This window comes from Gracilinanus agilis, chromosome 3, assembly GCF_016433145.1.
Source record: "Gracilinanus agilis isolate LMUSP501 chromosome 3, AgileGrace, whole genome shotgun sequence".
Taxonomy (NCBI): Eukaryota; Metazoa; Chordata; class Mammalia; order Didelphimorphia; family Didelphidae; genus Gracilinanus; species Gracilinanus agilis.
In genome coordinates, this window is record NC_058132.1 from 638,885,668 (window position 1) to 638,895,928 (window position 10,261).

Here is a 10,261-nt window from a genome sequence, read left to right on the forward strand (position 1 = left end):
ATGGCGTGAACAAAGGCAATCATCCACAGAGAATGGAATGTGAATAAGGGAAGGGAAAGGGGATGAAGCAAACGTTTATTAAATGTCGACTGTGTACTAGGTATTTTGTTTAGCACTGTATAAGTATTATTGCATTTGATCCTCACAACTCCCCTACAACTTATCATCATCTTCCTATTATTATCCTCATTTTACAGTTGGGGAAACTGAGGCAAAGGTTAGGTGACTGGTCCAGGGTTACACAGCTAGTAAGTGTTGGATATGAATTCAGCTCATCTTAACTCTAGGCCCGGTGCTTTATCTAGTGCACCACCTAGCAACCATAAAGACATATTTTTGTATTCTACAGGAATAAATAATTAGGTTCCCTTCCCTCCCCCCAGTAGAATAAATGAATCCTTAGAGAACCATATCCATCCTAACAGAGGATCAGGGCATATTGATTCTTTGGTTAGAAATATAATCAACAGGGGACCCTAGGTGGCTCAGTGGATAGAAAAGCAAGCCTCGAGATGGGAGGTGCTGGGATCAAATCTAGCCTCAGATATTTCTTATCTGTATGATCCTGGGCAAGTCATTAACCCCCATTGCCCAGTCCTTACCATTCTTCTGCCTTGGAACCAATACACAGTGTGGATTTGAAGACAGAAGATAAGGGTTTAAAAAGAAAAGAAAAGAAAAAGAAATATAACCAATACAAATGGTTGACATTGTTCTGAATACCTTAGGTGACAGCCAGCGCTTTCCATTTGGTACACACAGAACGCAGCATCTGCTGTGGAGGGCACTGGGATGGTTACAAAAATTGGCACGATTGCTATCGATATATCAAGATGCTGCATTGTGCCCTTGTCAGGGCTGGTGGGGAGCAATAGAGCCAAAATAATGATAGGAATGGAGAAGAAATGAGAGAAGGGAAAATAACCACAAGAAAGAGAGAACTGGGAACAGAGAAAAATAGATTCATCTATTCATGATGTCCAAGTTACTGTGGTTTTTGTGGATATTGGGGGGACTCGGGAGATAAAAATGTTCCCATGTGTTGTTGATCTTGTTTTCTCTGTAGCTTTTCCAGTTTTATAATAAAAAATTTAGGATGATTCCCTAATTGATAAATAGTCAAAGTGGTATTTTAGGGAGGGAGGGGAGGAAAGTAGGAAAGAGAAAGGAAAAGAGGAAAGGAAGGGAGAGAGGGAGGGAAGAAGGGAGAAAAGGAAGGGAGGGAGGAAAGGAGGAGGGAGTGCACTTAAAACCCTATTTTAAAAATGCTCCATATAATTAGGGAGGTACAAATTAAAGGAACTCTGAAACTGCATCTCTCACCAATCTAATTGACAAAGATGATCACAAGGAAAGTGACAGATGCTGGTGAGACTATGGGAAAACAGCTCAAAAGTTCACAAAGTTTTATGTGAGGCTGCCAGATAGGGTAGGGTGGGTAAGGGAGTTAGACTAGGAATCAGAAAGATTCGAGTTCAGCTTCAGACACTTATCGGCTATGTTACTCTGGACAGATCACTTAATTTCTCTCAATCTCACATTCCTCAGCTATAGAATGGGGATCATAATAGCATCCGCCTCTCAGGGTTGTTGTGAGGATCCAGTAAGGTCTGCACTTTTGCCAGCTTTATTACATTAACCAACCTCCTCAGCCAGTGAAAAGGCCGTCTTGTCTTGGAAAAATGTTTTTATAGAATTGAAATTTAATTCTTTTCAAGAACCCTACATGAAATCAGTTTTAAGATTAGCTCAAAAAAGCAGCAGGATGGGGGAAGCTGGGTAGCTCAGTGAATTGAGGGCCAGGCCTAGAGATGGGAGATCCTAGGTTCAAATCTGGCCTCAGACACTTCCCAGCTGTGTGACCCTGGGCAAGTCACTTAACTCCCATTGCCTATTAAAAAAAAAAGCAGCAGGTCTGAGTTTGGACTCACTTTTATTGAAGTGATTGTGATCGTTATGGGGGTGAGAGCCTTGGGCAACATATTTCCTGAACCTCTATTGATATTTTCTTTTTTCTGTTAATTGGTGAAATTCTAGCATAATTCTGCTTGACTATAAGAGAGATCCCTGAAGGAAGTTGGCAAGTTATCTTGTAAGGATATACCATCCACCCGCAGGAAGACTTTTATAGCATCTGAGTGTTTTTTGGTTCTTTTGGGATTGGGGGATTGGTTAAATTGGTTAAATGATGGGTGCTTGTGAACTTATAGTTTCTTGGAGCCTTTCTCTTTCCTTTGTAAATGTCTCACAAAGGAAGGACCTAGAAGACACAGTGAGTGATGTTTGGGGTTTATACCAACCTTCCTATCATCACTCCAGCTGTGTTTCTCCAGGTCCAATCCTTGGGCTCGGGTGTGTAATGAAAGTTGTATAAACCACAAAAATGTTTCCTCCGTTAGGGATTGGTCTTAAGAACTCAAGGTGTAACTTTCCTGCCTGATCTTTCTGTAATTCATGATGCAGGCTTTGAGTGGCGTAATTATGCCTCATGCACACTTGGGACTTTCTTTCATTATTATACTCCTGTCCCCTGCAAAGTAGTCACCTTGGACTATGTAATGGATTTTGTGAAGTCCCACTTTCCTCCCACCCCACGAAAGATATTTAGGAAATTTTAGTCACCAACTCGAGATTGGCCAGTGAAGAAGAGTCATTTTCCCAAACGTTAGTCTGATTCAAGGGAGTTAGAAGGGAGCTAATAAGATGTGGGCTCTTTCGGAATCAGGATGGCTTCTCTAGAATGTCATCTCACACGATAAATGTGAATTCACTGTCTTTTCCCTCTAAAAGGAACCTCCTCATTTCTCAACATCTCCGCCATTTTATTAGTCCTTCTGTCCCATCCTGTGGGAGGTAGCTGGCACAGTGGATGGAGGGCCAGTCCCAGAGTCAGAAAGACTTATCTTCTTGAGTTCAAATTTAGCCTCAGATACTAATTAGCTTTGTGATCTGAGGCAAGTCACTTAACCCTTTTTGCCTCAGTTTCTTCATCTGTGTAATGAGATGGAGGAGGAAAACCACTTCAGCTCACATTTCTTGGCAAAGATGCCAACAAAACCCCAAATGGAGTCAATGAAGAGTCAGACATGACTCAAGCACCTTGCCTTCCCCTACCAATTGAGAGCCATTCAGTTCCTTCTCTTTTTTAATTTTCCCCCCAAATAGTCACAGCTCCATTTCATTCTCTTTGAAAGGTCCTCCATATTTGCCCTTTCATCCATTCCTAGGGGCAGCTAAGTAGTGCCATGGATAGAGTTCTGAGCCTGAATTCAGGAAGGTTAGAATTCAGAGCCTGCCTCACAAACTTATAGGCTGTGTTACCTTGGACAATTCCCCTAACCATTTCATTCCTTAATTTCCTTTCCTATAAAATGGATACAATAATAGTTCCAGGTTATTTCTCTATTCCTTTATCCCATTCAGTATTGCCCAGTACCTTTAAAATAACGGATTTATTTTTCAGCTTAAAACCCTACGATTAATTTATTTAACAAGGAAGGGAGGGAGGAGCAGCTAGATGGCTCAATGGACTGAGAGAAGCCTAGAGAGGAGAGGTCTTTGATTCAAATCTGGCCTTAGATGTTTCCAAGCCATGCAACCCTGGGCAAATACTTAACTCCCATTGTCTAGCCCTTACCGTTCTTCTGCCTTGGAACTAATATGCAGTATACTAAGACCGAAGGTAAAGGTTTAAAAACAAAAACAAAACATTCTGTGTGATTCTTAGGATGATGGAAAATTTAGATGTCTGTGTTACTGTATTGTTGTGTGGGGATAAGCATTTAATAAAAGGATATCTTAGGTCAGTGATTCCCAAAGTGGGCGCTACTGCCCCCCTGGTGGGTGCTGCAGCAATCCAGTGGAGGTAGTGATGGCCACAGGTGCATTTATCTTTCCTATTAATTGCTATTACAATTTTAAAAATTAATTTCAAGGTGGATAAGTAATATTTTTTCTGGAAAGGGGGTGGTAGGCCAAAGAAGCTTGGGAACCACTGACTTAGGTGGTTCAGTGAATAGAGGACTGGGTCTAGAAACAGGAAGACCTGAATTCAAATCCAGCCTCAGATACTTATTAGCTGTATGACCCTGGGCAAGTCACTTAACTTTATTTGTCTCCGTTTTCTCATTTGTAATGAAATGGAGCTGACGAAGGAAATGGCAGCCCATTCAGCCCCGACAGGGTTCATGAAGAGTTGGACACTACTGAAATGACTGAATGACTCCAACAAAATTTAGTAAAAGCTCCCTGACAAATGGATGGAGGCCAGCACAGAGAAAATTTCATCCGCTAATCTTCATATTGTCACTATCAAACAAGGAAATAAACAGAGAAATGGACTTGCCACACAGTTGCTTAGAGATGCTTATGTTGAGGGTATACTGTACAAAATTCAAATGCAAGCGGAATTTTTGTTAGATGGTGACAATCTCTAGAAGCTCTTATTTGTATTTAATAAGTATAATTCAAATGCATTCTTAATTGGAAAAAAGGCAAAACACTAAGTGTGAGAAAAGGGAAAAGGTTGCTGATGGGAAAATATTGTATCGAGGAAACTTCCAGGAGCTGGTGGGAAGGGGAGGATTAAGAAATGGGGAACAGCATCAACAAAGACATTGAGGTGAGTGCAGGACCAGGAGAAAATCATTTAAACCTTAGTTTCCTCATCTATAAAATGGGCATAATAGTACTTGCTTCTCCCCCATCATCATACACTCAGCCACAAATGCATTATAGGAACAAGCAATTATTTAGCACCTACTACATGCCAAGTACCATGATAAGCATTTTACAAATGTTATCTCATTTGATCCTGAATGTTCTATATTATTTAAGTAATTTCTCCCCAATATAGACTTTAGCTGTCATCTAATCCGTGCCTCTTTATTTTGGAGAGGAAGCCAAGGACCAAAGACATTCATTCAGTCCTTCTTCTTCATCTCTAATAGAAGAGACATGGACCTCTGAGTAACTGTTCTAAGGTTCATTTTGGAGGTGGGGAAGGCGGGCAGACTTAGCAGAACCCAGTGAGATCTGGCACCCAGACAGGAAACGATTGTAATCTAAAAGGTCAGACAAAAATGTTAAGGTAGGAGGAACTTATAGCCCTAAAGACAAAACCATTTAAGTATTTAGTCTGACAGGAAAGGGAAGAGATAAGCATTTATATAGCACCTATGTGCCAGGCACTGTGCTAAGAGCTTTTACAAATATCCCATTTACTTCTCACAACAACCCTGTGAGGAAGGTGCTGTTGTTATCCCCATTTTACATGTCAGGAAACTGAGGTTAGGTGAGTTGACCAGGGTCACACATATTAAATGACTGGAGCTGGATTTGAACTCAGTTTGTCCTGACTCCATTCCCCAGGTTCTATCCAAGGTGCCAGCAATTGCCTAGACAGAACTCACATTACATAGCACTTTAAGATTTACAAATATGATCTCATTGATCCTCACAAAAACTCTGAAAGACAGGTGTTAGCCTCATTTTACAGATGTAGAAACTGAGGCAGGCAGAGGCTAAGTGATTTTCCAGGTCACAATTGAGGCACAAATTCTATTCGCTCCAGCTTTGGTGTTCTGTGCATTGTGGGACACAGCTGCTTCTCACATCATTTAACCCAGCACACTCATTTTATTTATTTACTTATTTGTTTATTTATTTCAAAAAATCCCTTACCTTCTCTTTGAGAATCAATACTAAATATTGATTCCAAGGCAGAAAAGCAGTAAGGGCTAGGTAATTGGGGTCAAGTGATTTGCCCAGGGTCATACAGTTAGGAAGATATCTTGAACCCTATCCTCTGAGCCACCTAGCTATCCCTCCCTCATTTTATTTGAATAGAAATATAGGTCTGTGAAGATGAAATGTCATACAGATGACAGGGCCAGCATTTGAACTCCAAATCTGTAAGTAAAAATCCAGGTCTCTTTTACGTCCTATTCCCCATCTGTTCCTGTTCCTGGGATCATATTTTAGATAGCTGGAGAGATGGAAAGGACTTTAGAAGTCTTCCCCCACCAAACAGAGCTGGCATCCAGACCCTGCTCCTCTTGCTTCAAAACCAGATCTCTTTCTCTGGTATCAAACTGCCCCCAGGGTCCCTCTAATCACTGCTGCAGACTTCAAGCCCTTCCTGAGCGCTGGTCCTCCTACCACCGGACCCCATATTTTATCCACTGGACCCCGCCTCCAGCCGCCCATACATTCCTCCAGGCTACGGTTGCCTGCTTCTCATTTCTTGGCACTGCTCTTGGATCATCCTTTGCTATGCCAGCCATTTGCTTTCACAGACCCAGATGGGATTCTAAGGGAAGGGAGGTAGCAAGCTATCAAGGTCCTCAGGGTCACCATTAATTCAGAACTCACTTTGAGCCAACTAGTTCATCTTCAGTTTCTTTATCATTTATGATGGTTCAATTTGGGGCAGCCAAGTGACTCAGGGGATAAAGAGCCAGGCCTGGAGTCAGGAGGACCAGAGTTCAAATATGGTCTTAGACACTTCTTTAGCTATGTGACCCTGGGCAAGTCACTTCATTCCAATTGTCTGGCCCTCACCGCTCTTCTGCCTTGTAACTGAAACTTAGTATTGATTCCAAGACAGAAGGTAAGGAAGTTTAAAAAAGAATAGATGGCTAGATTTGATTCCCAGAGTCTTTTGCTGATATAAATTTATGACCTATTATCTATTTGAGTGAGCATTCACTCGCCTTGCTCTCAGCACTAAAAAAAAAACAAAACCCCAAAACTCTAACAAACCCAGAATTCCTTGAACACTCTATTTATAATACAACAATCACAAGACAAATACAACAGCTGCCTGAGGAAAGACAGCAATCATTTCCTGTGTGTGTGTTTTTTAATAGATATCATCATTTGAAGTACCAGAGACACCACTGGGGGAATTCACTCTCCTTCAAAAAGGCTCTCTAATAATTACGTTTTCTTGGGATGTTCTTTTTTATTTCTGCAGATATTACTAGATTATTAGACCTGGGAGGACCCTCCAAAGTCCTCCGGTCCTAGGAGGAAATTTGGGCTGAGAAGCGAAGGAGAGTTGTTAAAAGGTCACACCATGACAAAGCTGGGGGCTAGAAGCCCAGCCTTGTCCACTGTTATTTTTACTCAACTCGGAAATTCTGGGTTATTTTGTTCTATGTTCACAGATTGTTTTTCTTTCTGTGTTATTTTCTTCCCATGAAATAAATGATGTTTGTTGTAGTCCAGGGGGAGAAGGGGACAAGACATGAAAAGGTTGTTGAAGCTCAGGGTACTGTACTGTGAATGCCAGGATCCAAAGAGGAAAACTATTTGGGAAAAGTTCTGTGCTGCCATTTAGAATTTCAGTGCTCAAAGGCTGAGGGACTTATGAGAAAGAAAACTGGCCACATCCAGAGGAAGAACTGTGGGAGGAGAAACACAGAGGAAAAACAACTGCTTGAACACATGGGCTGATGGGGATATTATTGGGGATGCAGACTCTAAACCAGGGGTCGGCAACCTTTTTGGTCATGAGAGCCATAAACGCCACATTTTTAAAAATGTAATTTCATGAGAGCCGTGCAGTGCTCACAGTGCCGCTCCTGTAACAGCGCCTGAAAAAAAATGGACTTTATGGCTTCTGCAGAAAGAGCCATACGTTGCCGACCCCTGCTCTAAACAATAACTCTAGTCAACTATCAATAATATGGAAATAGATCTTACTCAATGATACATGTAAAACCCAGTGGAATTGTGCGTTGGCTAAGTGGGGTTAAGGGGGTTTGGGGGAGAGGGAAAGAACATAAAATATGTAACTAGGGGAAAATATTCAAGATAAAAACAAAAAAATTTAAAACAAATTTAAAAATTTAAACAAATAAATAAATAAAAAAAAGAATTTTGGTGCTCATGAACATCATACTTCCCGTCTTAAATAAAGGGGAACATGCTCAGAAGCTTGAAGCTTTGCTCTGTCTCTCAGGATTGAGAAGAAAGACAACAAGTGTGAGAAAGATAGAAGAAAGAAGAGGTGTCCTCGGTTTTCATGTCGTTGTGTTTTAGGTGGTTATTGCCTTGCTTCCCCTCTCTCCCGTGCCTCCCCACTTGACAGTTTTTGCTGTTGCTTTAGTGGAATTGCTAGGTAGCCCAAGGGCAAAAATACTGGATTTGGAATCAGGAAGATTCATCTTCCTGGGTTCAAATCTAGCCTCAGACACTTACTAGATTTTGTGACTCTGGGTAAGTCATTTCATCCTGTTGGCCTCAGTTTCTTTGTCTGTGAAATGAATTGGAGAAGAAAATGGCAAACTGCTCCAGTATCTTTGCCCAGAAAACCCCAAATGAGATCATGAAGAATTGGACACAACTGAAATGACTGTACAACAGCAACGACATCATTGCTATAGAGCAATATAGCAAGAGGCTAAGAAAAACAAGTCAGGCAGATAACCCAGTCTTTCACTAGCCAGAGCTGTGAGCTGATGCTGCTCTGTGGGATCACAGGATTTAGAACTGGAGAGGATTTTATAAATCACCTGTGTCGGATCATGGCTCCCATTGGCAGACTGGCAAAATCTATTCAGCATAATGGCTTTAATTAAATAAAATTAAATACATATGATTACTAAATAAACCAGTTATAGTAATGCCCAGTTTACAAAATATTAACACTTCAGATAGTAAAGTTCACAGATCCCAGGCTCAGAACTCCCAAAACCTTTATTGTGAAGTTGATGATTAAATAAGGGTTCAAAAATTGCTAAATAATTACTATTATTATAGATCACATAATCGGTCATAGATTAGGAAAGGGACCTCACAAGTCATTAGACCAGTTATTTCACTTTTCAGATGAGGAAACCGAGGGAATTAAATGGACTTTCCCGAGTTCATCTAGGAAGTAAATGATACCACTAGGGTTATGGATGTGAGGAGGAAGAAGATGCTTTTGGAGCAAAACAGTGCCATGGGGAGTGATTTTGGGATGAAGCCATGGATAAGAAGGGAGGTGGCGGTTAAAAGAAAATGGAGACTTGTAGACATGAAATTTACCCACAATTGCTAATCACTAGGTTAGTGTGATAATATACCATCTACCTTTAATTTCCCTTTTAACTTATTTTCTCCTTCCTTAACATGTTAGAAGTGGGGTGGATACCATAGAATTTGCCCAATTCTTCTCTGCCTTTCCCTTTGCCCCCATATTCCCACCAGTTACAACCCTGCTTCTGCTATTACCTCATGGGGAAGTATGCTGAGAATTCTGAAGGGGGCAGGAAAAGAAGCCAAGAGGCTGCATGATGAACCACATAGCAGGCTGCCCTCAGAGGCAGGAAGATCGGGGTTCAAATCCTGCCTTTCTGTGTGTCTCTGGGCAGGGCACCACCTCAGAATATTGATAGAAGTTTCAGAGAAGATATCAGTTTGCATTGGTAGGAAAGGTTCTTCCTTGAGAACTTCCTACGTGGGTAAAGCCAATTCTGATAAAAGCTAGAACAAACAAAATCCCCAGAGTTTGCCCCAATCCCCACTCATCTAGATTCCCAACTCTGAATAATTTACCATCATGGAACATATTTAACAGCCTTTCTCTTCCCTTTCCTAATGGGGAGGTAAAATAATCCATGCATCATGGACTGACTGCCTTCCCTGACAGGCCAGAATTAGGCTAAGTGCCTGACATCCCGTTTAGCCTTATGGACCATCCTTTGGGACCATGATGAGTTTTATTCCCTCGGGTGAAGCAAGGAAATGAGCCTGACCCTTTCTCGTTAGCCAGGCACAGGTTCGCATCTCTCAGTTAGACTGGGACGTGCCCTTTTCCTTTGGCCTCGGTGGTAAGAGTTTTAGCTTGTTAACAAAGTGGCAGGTTCCTTCAAACCTGCCACTAGGATGTATGTTTGCTCAAAAGTCATGCAAAAAATGTCCAAGTTTTATATATATATATATTTTAGTGCCTCGGACTTAAGGAAAGGTGAAACTACTCTATAATAAAGAATGTGGGAGTATGTTAGAAAGCATCTCATCAACTGACCTCATTTCCTAGAGGAAATAGAAGGTTACACGTTCCTTGACTTGCCTAGGCTCTCAGCTACTTAGTAGCAGCCCTGAGACTCAAACCCTGCTCTCTGTTATACTAGTGCCTCTAGTCCCAGTTAGTTCTGTCTCCTAACTTGTGTCTACATCTTCTCTCTCTCTCTCTCTCTCTCTCTCTCTCTCTCTCTCTCTCTCTCTCCCTCCCTCCCTCCCTCCCTCCCTCCCTCTCTCTCCCTTCCTC

At 41.5% G+C, this 10,261-nt stretch overlaps 2 protein-coding genes across 3 annotated transcripts in view; one reads left to right on the top strand and one right to left on the bottom strand.

Moving 5' to 3' along the window:
• The window catches only part of MED12L (mediator complex subunit 12L), a 386,104-nt gene that overhangs the window by 140,860 nt on the left and 234,983 nt on the right, over nucleotides 1-10,261 (top strand). The gene's annotated exons all lie outside the window — the stretch shown is intronic.
• P2RY14 (purinergic receptor P2Y14) overlaps nucleotides 1-10,261 on the bottom strand; it is a 58,743-nt gene that overhangs the window by 10,936 nt on the left and 37,546 nt on the right. Inside the window, exon 1 of one of the 2 annotated variants that reach the window (XM_044670862.1) lies at nucleotides 8,206-8,234. The exons of the other annotated variant lie outside the window; for it this stretch is intronic. The gene's annotated coding sequence lies outside the window, so the exon portion shown is untranslated. Of the gene's footprint in view, nucleotides 1-8,205; nucleotides 8,235-10,261 lie in introns of those variants that run through there. 2 annotated transcript variants of the gene reach the window in all.